At 44.7% G+C, this 10549-nt stretch overlaps 2 non-coding genes and 1 pseudogene across 2 annotated transcripts; all 3 read right to left on the bottom strand.

Moving 5' to 3' along the window:
• LOC149408382 (large subunit ribosomal RNA) lies at window positions 1-1683 on the bottom strand (annotated as a pseudogene; the record flags this gene model as incomplete).
• A 413-nt stretch (window positions 1684-2096) lies between these two features.
• LOC149408381 (5.8S ribosomal RNA) lies at window positions 2097-2258 on the bottom strand. The gene has a single exon (XR_016305633.1). It is a non-coding gene; the product is annotated as a 5.8S ribosomal RNA (ribosomal RNA).
• Window positions 2259-2589: 331 nt separating this feature from the next.
• Window positions 2590-4529, bottom strand: LOC149408380 (small subunit ribosomal RNA). Its single transcript, XR_016305634.1, has one exon. It is a non-coding gene; the product is annotated as a small subunit ribosomal RNA (ribosomal RNA).
• Window positions 4530-10549: the final 6020 nt, after the last annotated feature.

The raw sequence follows: 10549 nt of genomic DNA, 5'->3' as shown, positions 1-10549 counted from the left end.
TGCAACGGTCGAGTATAGGCTGAACGCTACAGCGATCCATTCAGGCTGGTTGCTTCGGCAGGTGAGTTGTTACACACTCCTTAGCGGATTCCGACTTCCATGGCCACCGTCCTGCTGTCCTGAGCGACCAACGCCTTTTATGGTATCCGATGAGCGTTCATTGGGCGCCTTAACTCGACGTTTGGTTCATCCCACAGCGCCAGTTCTGCTTACCAAAATTGGCCCACTTGGCACTCCCATCCGAGCTCCTACTTCATCTTCGAGCAAGAAGGAGATCTCACCCATTTAAAGTTTGAGAATAGGTTGAGGCCATTTCGGCCCCAATGCCTCTAATCATTCGCTTTACCGGATGAGACTGTGCGAATGGCGGTCCGAAAACCGTCATGTTTCTCGAGCGCCAGCTATCCTGAGGGAAACTTCGGATGGAACCAGCTATTAGATAGTTCGATTAGTCTTTCGCCCCTATACCCAGTTCGGACGATCGATTTGCACGTCAGAATCGCTTCGGTCCTCCATCAGGGTTTCCCCTGACTTCGACCTGACCAGGCATAGTTCACCATCTTTCGGGTCCCAGCGTGTACGCTCTCAGTGCGTCTCGATAATCGCACGGGGGCTTTCTCGAAACGCCTCGGGAATGCGGCGGGGCGTCTGACGACGCCCGCGCATCTTCCCTGCGACCGGCTCGAGGCCGGCCTTTCACTTTCATTTCGCCTCTGGGTTTATCAGTGTTCCCAATGACTCGCGCACATGCTAGACTCCTTGGTCCGTGTTTCAAGACGGGTCCTGTGAGTGCCCAAAACAAAACCACCGCCGACCGGGACGCGTCCCGTCCGAGAGCGCGCCGCTAACGACGGACACCCGACGCGCGACACCCGCGACGCACTAGACGCCGGGGGCCACGCGAAGGACGCCGCTGCAGCGCGACGGACGCCCGCGAGGGGCGGACGCGATCCTCGTTCTCTACCGTCGCTGCGTAATGTACGCCGCGGCCGTGGACACCGCGGCTCCGCCTCGCAGAGCGAGACGGGTCAACCGCACGGCGCATTCGACCGCGGCGCGACGGGTCGCGGTGTTATACTAAGGGAGAAGTGCACGCGCTCCGGGAGCCTGACGGCGCACCCGCGCACCCACCGCCCCGACCCGAAAGCCGAAGGCGAAGGTTTGCGCGAGGCGCGAGCCCCGACGGAAGACACGATGAATCTCCCCGTTCGCTCGTTTGAGTTCCACAGGTTTACCCCTGAACGGTTTCACGTACTCTTTAACTCTCTCTTCAAAGTTCTTTTCAACTTTCCCTCACGGTACTTGTTCGCTATCGGTCTCGTGGTAGTATTTAGCCTTAGATGGAGTTTACCACCCACTTAGGGCTGCACTCTCAAGCAACCCGACTCTAGGGAGAGAGACCGTCGCGGCCGGCTACCGTCACCACGGGCCTGGCACCCTCTGCGGGTAAGCGGGCCCCGTTCAAGATGAACTTGGACAGGCAGCCGTGACTAATGACCGCGCGTGTATGTATAACTCTCCTCCCGAACGCTACATTTCCCGGCGGCCCGCCGGGGCCGCAGGATTCAGCGCTGGGCTCTTCCCGTTTCGCTCGCCGCTACTCGGGGAATCCTCGTTAGTTTCTTTTCCTCCGCTTACTGATATGCTTAAGTTCGGCGGGTGATCTCTCCTGATTTGAGGTCGACAACAAAAATTTTATAAATTCGAGAAGTACGCAAAGCAACAGTGTGCGCGTATTCTCGCCCGTGCAGACTCTGTCAAGCGGGCGCGAAACCGACGAGCGTCCGCGGAGGTGCGCGCGGCCGAGAGCGCGAAGATCGCCCCGGACAGCCGACCGCTCGCGCGGTAGACTGCCCAGTTTTCAGCGTCGTCGCTAGCTCAAGGCTCGCACGCGTTCCTCCGCGTTTGGTATAACGCAAGCGGAAATCGCGCGCATCGAGAGAGCACTTCGTCAAATTTAACCGGACGCCGAGGTCCCGGCGCGCGTCTCCGAGGAGACGACGCGCGCGGGCCCCGGCGACGCCGGCAACGCTCGCTCTGCGCGCCCACACGTCCGAGGACGGGGGCGAGAGAACAGTCTGGTCGCATTGTGTGCGCGACCCTCAAACAGGAGTGGTCCGTCGACAAACTACGTCTTGCTCGGACCGCAATGTGCGTTCGAAATGTCGATGCTCATGTGTCCTGCAGTTCACACTCTGACGCGCATTTAGCTGCGTTCTTCATCGACCCACGAGCCGAGTGATCCGCCGTTCAGGGTAATAATGATAAAACAAACATAAATAGATACGTTTTAGTTTTCGGTTTTTACAATTTGGTTTGCGTTTTCGAAATGTTTATAATTCCATTCGACAAAAAGATTAATTTTGTACCGCCGCCTTCACGGCGACGGGTAAAATTTCACCGGACGAGCGGATAGAGGACGGAGCCCTCCTCCGCTCGACGCCGGCGGTTCTCGGTTCGCATCGGCGCCCTAGGGCGATCTCCGACGCAGTAATTTAGCATTCGTTCGATTATGGTTTATATGTATAATATATGTTTTGTTTCATAATAATATTTCATATCATGGAAAGCACAAACATTAAACACAGGAAATGATCCTTCCGCAGGTTCACCTACGGAAACCTTGTTACGACTTTTACTTCCTCTAAATGATCAAATTCGGTCAAACTTTCCGACGCGTCGGATGCCCGTGAGAGCTTCCGCGCACCAGTCCGAAGACCTCACCAAATCATCCATCGGTAGTAGCGACGGGCGGTGTGTACAAAGGGCAGGGACGCAATCAACGCGAGCTGGTGACTCGCTTTTACTAGGAATTCCTCGTTCATGGGGGAGAATTGCAAACCCCAATCCCTATCACGAAGGGGTTTCATCGGGTTACCCGGGCCGTTAGGCCAAGGAGGACACGCTGATCCCTTCAGTGTAGCGCGCGTGCGGCCCAGGACATCTAAGGGCATCACAGACCTGCTATTGCTCAATCTCGTGCGGCTATATATACCGCCGGTCCCTCTAAGAAGATTTTCATTGTACGCCGGTAGTGAAGACCGCGAAACGCACGACCCCGACGCGCGAACGCCGAAGCCGCGCGCACACGGACCCTCGTGATACCGGTTGCACGTCTATTTAATAGGCTAGAGTTACGTTCGTTACCGGAATTAACCTGACAAATCGCTCCACCAACTAAGAGCGGCCATGCACCACCACCCACCGAATCGAGAAAGAGCTGTTAATCCGTCAATCCTTCCAGTGTCCGGGCCTGGTGAGTTTTCCCGTGTTGAGTCGAATTAAGCCGCAGGCTCCACTCCTGGTGGTGCCCTTCCGTCAATTCCTTTAAGTTTCAGCTTTGCAACCATACTCCCCCCGGAGCCCGAAAGCTTTGGTTTCCCGGGAGCTGCCCACCGGGTTAAAATTATGAAACTTCGGCGGATCGCTGGCTGGCATCATTTATGGTTAGAACTACAGCGGTATCTAATCGCCTTCGAACCTCTAACTTTCGTTCTTGATTAATGAAAACACCTTTGGCAAATGCTTTCGCTTTAGTCCGTCTTGCGACGATCCAAGAATTTCACCTCTAACGTCTCAATACGAATGCCCCCAGTCGTCCCTATTAATCATTACCTCTGGTATCAGAAAGCCAACAAAACAGAACCGAGGTCCTATTCTATTATTCCATGCGTACAATATTCAGGCAAGTGTTAGCCCGCTTTGAGCACTCTAATTTGTTCAAAGTAAACAGCCGCGACGGCCCGCCTCGGTGCGCGGCCGACCGTGAGGCCGACCGACACACGCCGGCGGTGGACGCACCGGCGAGAAGCCCCGCAGACGTGCCTGTCGTACCGCATTCGGTAGACCGACACCGCAGGACACAATTTCAACTACGAGCTTTTTAACCGCAACAACTTTAGTATATGCTATTGGAGCTGGAATTACCGCGGCTGCTGGCACCAGACTTGCCCTCCAATGGATCCTCATTAAAGGATTTAAAGTGTAATCATTCCGATCACGAGGCCTCGGACGAGTCCCGTATCGTTATTTTTCGTCACTACCTCCCCGTGCCGGGAGTGGGTAATTTGCGCGCCTGCTGCCTTCCGTGGATGTGGTAGCCGTTTCTCAGGCTCCCTCTCCGGAATCGAACCCTGATTCCCCGTTACCCGTGACAACCATGGTAGTCGCATAAACTACCATCGACAGTTGATAAGGCAGACATTTGAAAGATGCGTCGCCGGTGCTAGACCGTGCGATCAGCTCAAAGTTATCTAGAGTCATCTCGAATGGCGACGGACGGGGCGCGAACCCCGCCGCCGATTGGTTTTTGATCTAATAAAAGCATTCCTCCCGTTACCGGTCAGAACCTCGTTTGCATGTATTAGCTCTAGAATTGCCACAGTTATCCAAGTAACCGTGTACGATCTAAGGAACCAAAACTGATATATTGAGCCATTCGCGGTTTCACCTTAATTCGGCTTTTACTGAGACTTGCATGGCTTAGTCTTTGAGACAAGCATATGATTACTGGCAGGATCAACCAGGGAGCTGCACCACCGTCGGAGGGTTTTTAATCCTCCGAACGACAGAGGCCCGCCCTCGCGTAGAGGGCGCGGACAACACGGCGTTAAAGAACACGCGACGGAGTCACCCGCACGAGTCACGCTCATTATGCGTACCGCTATATTCTCCCGCTCGGCGACCGTCGCTAGACGAAAGCTCCGCGGGAAAATTTTTGCTTCAAACGAAGAAAGCGCGCGTAGGACGGCTCCCGCCCGAGAGAGAGAGACCGCACCCGCGACGACGCTATCGTCCGATTTATAATTCCCATTCGTAAAACGTGTACACCGAAAGCGCACGCCTTTGGCGAGGCAACAGTGAGACGGGGATAAAATCCTCCGCCTTTGCTTTTGAAAATTCTGCTCGCGCGGAACTCCAGAGTCAAAACATGAGCGCGAACGCCGCGCAGAAGCGGGCGTCACGTAGTTTCTCGCAAATAACACCGCCGACACGACCGATAGGCCGCCGCAGTTTGCGAACGCCGTGCATCGAGAGCCCGCCACACTCGGCGGGCACAAAGCTGTGCCGGGTCGCGTTCTCGCTCGGGACGGCGCCGAGCGCGGTGCGCCCGCTCCGACCCCTCGAAGGCGCGCAGGCGGCCGGGCCGTCGGGCCTCGGGCGGCTCGCGAAACCGGGCACAAGGCGCTCGGTCTCGGTAAATAAATTTACTTTCGTATTCGCATTTTGGAAATTTTAAATTATTTCATTTAATCGGTGATACCGACCGACCGTTCCCGGTGAGTTTAAAAAAACTTAATACAGAGGTACGTAGTTATTTCAAATTTACACAATAAGAACATATTTCAAATAAAAATAAAAACTTAACATATATATAATAATAATAATAATAAATAACTAACATAACTAACTAAATATATAACTAACAGATCGAGCGATTAGTCATAATAGAACCGATATAGTTTTACATGACAAATTTTTTAAAAATAACTTATATCATCGATGTCGCTATTCCGAATTCCTGTAATATTCAAAAATCTGTTAGTGAAAAAATAAGAAAATACACAGATTTAGGAAATGAGAAAAAAAGAATTTGGCATTCTCAGGCTATAAAAATATTACCATTCGTTATTTCGGCTACCGGCATTATACCTAGCTCTCTTATTAAAAATTTAGGCGTATTAGATCTATCAAAAAATTTATATATAAAGATGCAAAAGTCGGTCATTTTGAATACATGTAGGATAACAAAAGATTTTTTTAAATGTTTATGTTGAGGGATCTGTAGGATTTATTTATAGGCCCCGTTAGGAGTTCTACCGAGCCGAACCCTCCGATATGAAAATATCTGGAGTCGGTGAATTATTTTCCCATTTGATCTCTGTTGAGTTGACGCGTTGTTCTTGTATTGTTTTGTATTTATTTTACTTTTTTAAATTTAAATTCCATTGACAAAGATCAATTTTTTGCTAATAATTATTGGCAAAAAAATTTTATTGGCATACAATTTTATTGGCATAAAATTATATTGGCAGAAAATTTTATTGGCATCAAATTTTATTGGCAGAAAATTTTATTGGCATAAAATTTTATTGGCATAAAATTATATTGGCATAAATTTTATTGGCAAAAATTTTTGTCAACTTTTTGTCAATTTATCTATTTGCAAAAATTGTAATCGCACCTAACCTGACCTGACCTAACCTAACCTAACCTAACCTAACCTAACCTAACCTAACCTTACCTAACCTAACCTAACCTAACCTAACCTAACCTAACCTAACCTAACCAAACCTAACCTAACCTAACCTAACCAAACCTAACTTAACCTAACCTAACCTAACCTAACCTAACCTAACCTAACCTAACCTAACCTAACCTAACCTAACCTAACCTAACCTAACCTAACCTAACCTAACCTAACCTAACCTGATACATAAAGAAAATTCACCCGGCACCCACAAGACTAGGCAACATTTTAGAATTGTTATATTATATCATTTATTCTGTTGAGTTAAAAAAAAAAAACTTAATAGACGACATTGAAATTAAATCAAATAAATTCATATTTACACGTACATTTTTTAAAAATATATTCAATTAAAAATTAACATTTTTACCTCTACAAGAGTCCAAAAACACTCGTCTGTGAAGTGTAAAAAAATAATAATAAAATTTTACTTTTAAAACATATGTAAATAGGAGAAAAAAAAAATCATAACAAAACATATAAAGTGAAGAGATTTTTGTATATTTATACACAAGTACATACATACATACATACATACATACATACATACATACATACATACATACATACATACATACATACATACATACATGCATAGTAAGAAAACGATTTTAAAAGGGATTCGAATAAAACAAATTCACCGACTATTACAGACCGCGATGCGCCCGCTCCGACTCCTCGACTGCGCTCAGACGGACGCCCGGGCGGTCGGGCCTCTCGCGGAACCGGCCGCAGTAGCGCGAGCCGCGTCGCCTCATCTCCGGCCGTCTGCCCGACTGCTCACGCTCGGTCTCGAAAAAATAAATTTACCCTCGTCGCTCACGTCTTCTCACTATCGAAATGTTAAATTATACATACATACATACATACATACATACATACATACATACATACATACATACATACGTACATACGTACATACATACATACATACATACATACATACATGATAAGAAAACTAAAAAATAAACATTTTCACACTGAGGGCCATTAAGTGCGGCCCGTTTACTCCCGCCGTTTACCCGCGGCTACCACCCGAAATGAGATCCTCTCAGCTCCGCTCCGGTCCCAATGCTCCCGTAACATTTAAAATTTTTTATTCTACGCTACAAGAATGACGTTCCGAATTCGATTCCGAAATAAAAATCTATAAAAATAAATAAATTACAATTTCACATTGAGGGCCATTAAGTGCGGCCCGTTTACTCCCGCCGTTTACCCGCGGCTATCATCCGAAATGAGATCTTGGCAGCTCCGGTCCCAATGCTCCCGAAACCTTTAAATTTAATATTCTACACTAAGAATGGCGTTCCGAATTAGATTCTGAAATAAAATACGTCAAAAAAAAAGTTTTTTTTTTTTTTTCTTTTAAATCACACCGTGCCCGGGGCAAATGGCGTCATCGGGTGCGTCGCAGTTACTCCCGCCGTCCACCCGCGGCCGCTACTCGATATCAGATCCCACTCATCGCCGGCCCCGCTGCACCGAACCGCGGCTAAATTTATTATTCTACACTAAGAATGACGTTATGAGTTCGATTCTGAAATTTAAATAAAATAAATATTTTATTTTTAAATAAGAAAATTTTGAAAACACGTCGAGGGCCGTTAAGTGCGTCCCAGTTACTCCCGCGCTTTACCCGCGCCCGCCGCTCTGAATTGCATTCCCTCACCTCCTGACGAAAATGATTTTTTTAATTTATTAATTATCGAAGACAATATTAGCGATTTCTAAACGAAAATCTGAAACAGAAAAATCAGAAAAGGATACGGTCACATCTAGGACTGATTTTTTTTTTTATTATTTTGGTGATTTTTCTCTTTCAGATTTTCTTTTAGAATTCGCTAATATTATCTTCGATAATTAAATATTACAATATTAGGTTTTACTCAGTAAAGTTATTCCAAAAAATAAATAATTACTATTATTATATATAATTTTTATTCACACATAAATATGACACTTAGGTACACAGCATAAGAAGAATAATAACAAAAAACCTAATTTTCCCCGAAACCGCTACGCCATCTATCGTCTACAATGTTTTGAACTCATCAAAAGACGAAAAAAAGAAGAAAGGTTTGTGAATTTATTTCTTTTTTCGATATCATACTACAAGTCGTAAGTTGGGTTTCTATATTATATTGATCGGCGACCGGATAAATTATCAAAATGATAATTCATCACATATTTAAAAAGTTATGTAAAGTCATGGAAAGTGATGAAACAAAAACTTTTTTTTACTGGGTTAAGTAGGTTAGGTTAGGTCAGGTTAGGTTAGGTTGGGTTAGGTTAGGTTAGGTTAGGTTAGGTAAGGTTAGGTTAGGTTAGGTTTAAACAAATCATCGTTTTTAATGATTCTATATCACTTTTTAAAAGTGTGTTGAACAGTCACCGTGTTGAGTTAGCATGGAACCATATTGATCATAAATTTTATATATAATCATAATACATAGGGCGACTGAAGAAAGCCACACTAAGTTTATCGAAAACCGCCACGAGTGTCGATGAAATAAATAAATTAATTAAAATTAAAAGATAATTGATAAATGCAATCAGGTTGCATGATAAATCACCACAATGACAACAGAACACACATTGAAAAAGTGATATGAAGTCATTAAAAGTGATGAAACAAAAATTGGGTTAAATACTTATACTCGTAACCTATTCAACCTAGTTTTTGTTTCATCACTTTTCATGACCTCACATCGCCGTTTAAAGGTTTGTTGAATTTTAATTTTGACGATTTATCCGGTCACTAACCCCTAACCTAACCAGAATACGGGACACGTCTCCATCGTCTTTTTTTTTTCGAAAATTCGGTTAAAAAAAAAAAATAACATTCTGGAGGAGAACCACCACTTTCTTGCCCTGTTTTAGGTACTGACAGTACCCCTTCAGAGCAACAACTCGGAAACTGCTTTTAAATTTAACTGAAACAACAACTGAAACTGTAATGAAACATTCTTTATGAGCATTCTGGTAATCATGTACCGCTTCTGTTGCAGTTATCATCTGGGCTCGCTCCACATGAATTAACATACACTTTACGCATTGAAAGAGTCCATAAATTTTTTTTAAGGTTTTTTTATTCTCGCGGCTCTATGGACGTTACCCTTGGCTTTACCCATCGATTTATATATATTAGGCATGACCAATTACCACTCCCTAGAGACAAGTAGAGGTATTGCTTTGCTTAAATATTTTTTTCAACTAATAAACGATCACTTATCTAATAATGATATACTGGCCCAATTATTTTTTTTTTGTACCAGAGTCTCACTCTCGAGGACGTCATAACAATGACGTATTCTATATAGTAGAGCGAGCCGCACTAATTTATTTATAAACTCACGAGAGCTACGTGCTTTTTGAATGCGGTAGATAAAAAAATAGATTTATTTTTTGTGTCCTATAGCGCATTTGCGAGATTTTTGGAATTGCATATACACTGCATAAATGGTACAATTATGGCTATTTTACTTGTAATTGTTATAAATAAATGTACAAATTATATAAATAAATACATACCTAACCCCCGTTTCTTATTTTCGGCATTCGGAGTGGTTGAGGGTGCAATGGCAAGGCCATTTCCTGGTTATCAGCTGAAAACGGGATACGCCGAGCAGTATCTTGTTCTGATCCAACTTCACTGTCTGAGTCAATGGTCAATTGTTCCCTGTGGGACTTCCTTTTTAGAGGGTCAAGCAGTAGGCGATGTGGAGGAAATTAGTTCCTGAATCTTTTTCATAAGGTTTTCCGCACCAGACGCCATTTACACTGAAAAATGTCAAGACAATTGAAGAAAAGTCAAAATTAAAAGTAAAAAAACGTTTTGGAGCAAATTCAAAATAATATAAAAACAATCCATGGAAACCAAAGCACACGTGGTGTGAAAAAATATCCTAAACAAACGACGTCACAGAAGATTGTTTTCTTGGAAGTTTCTAGAACTGAAAAAAAAATCACTGTTTTTAACGGAAAAAAGTATGAGCGATGGAGGATCGAACGGATAACTGTATTTGGATTGTTGATTCAGAAGGAAAAGGACAAAAATAGGTACACAATCTTAACAAACACTACGTAGCACAGAAACCACTCGTAAAAACGGGCAATAGCGCGTTTTTGAACAAAAGAAATACACTGTTGGGTTGTAAATAATAGCACTGTTAATATAGTCGTAAGATAGTATTAAAAAAAAACAAAATTTTCGTAATTTTCGGGAGTACCGGAGACTATGCGACTGTTCTAGCGAGAAAACATTAATGCTGTTTAATGTGTAACCAAGACAACAAA

The sequence above is a fragment of the Hesperophylax consimilis genome, unplaced genomic scaffold (genome assembly GCF_061612785.1).
Source record: "Hesperophylax consimilis isolate HC1 unplaced genomic scaffold, BYU_Hcon_1.0 scaffold_374, whole genome shotgun sequence".
NCBI classification, from domain to species: domain Eukaryota; kingdom Metazoa; phylum Arthropoda; class Insecta; order Trichoptera; family Limnephilidae; genus Hesperophylax; species Hesperophylax consimilis.
This window is presented reverse-complemented; position numbering and strand designations above follow the sequence as displayed.